Here is an 877-nt window from a genome sequence, read left to right as displayed (position 1 = left end):
GGTACTTTGTGGTTTTTGTTGTCCAAGCTCTCTGCTGAGAGCTCATTTGGAAATTTGGGGTAGAGTCAAACTTATCCCACATTTTCCAGTGGCTATGGGGTTGCCCTGTGGTTATTCTTCAGGCATGATGCTCCTACTCTATAGATTCTATCCATGGGGTTCTTCCGGGTAGCTCCTAGGTGGGCGGCAGAGGGATGTGAGCTGCGTGGCTGCTTACCCTCAACATGGCGTTAAGGTAAGCACCAGAAAGGAGAGTCCATTGTTCCCTGCTGATATCAGAGACAGATGACATATTGTCGAATTCAGTAAATGATCCGATGAGTTCTATTTTGATCAAGAATATGGAGAGGGCTCAGGAGATAGCTTAGCAGTCTAAGCATCTGTATGGCAAGCACAAGGACTAGAGTTCAATCCCCAGTACTACATACTATGCTGGCCCCCAAATCCCAGGCAAGCCATGCCAGCCCCGAAACCTCAGGTGATGGTTCATGCTTGTCATCTCAGTGCTAAGGAGGCTGAGAGAAGATGATCACTATGAATCTGAATTACATAGTAAGACACTGTATAAGAAAAAAAAAAACATGGGCAAACACATATGGTCGATTTTTAATTCAACAGGCGGCAGCAGCTTCAACGATATATTGTGATTATCAATAATCACAATATATCGTTGTGATTACTGATAATCACAACGTGATTGAATACAAAACTCACTAGAGGAGGAAATAAAATAACTCCAAGTAATACATACTCTTACATTTAAATTTACTTCTTTTACTTAACTTTCTATTAGTGTTTTTATAGTACATATTTTTCTGCCTATCTTACAATCTCCATTCACAGACTGAGTGAACTTCAGTATCCAAGTAAAAAATTA

The sequence above is a fragment of the Octodon degus genome, unplaced genomic scaffold, assembly GCF_000260255.1.
Source record: "Octodon degus isolate 3935 unplaced genomic scaffold, OctDeg1.0 scaffold00042, whole genome shotgun sequence".
Taxonomy (NCBI): domain Eukaryota; kingdom Metazoa; phylum Chordata; class Mammalia; order Rodentia; family Octodontidae; genus Octodon; species Octodon degus.
The sequence above is the reverse complement of the archived record's forward strand: the minus strand, read 5'-3'. Positions refer to the sequence as shown.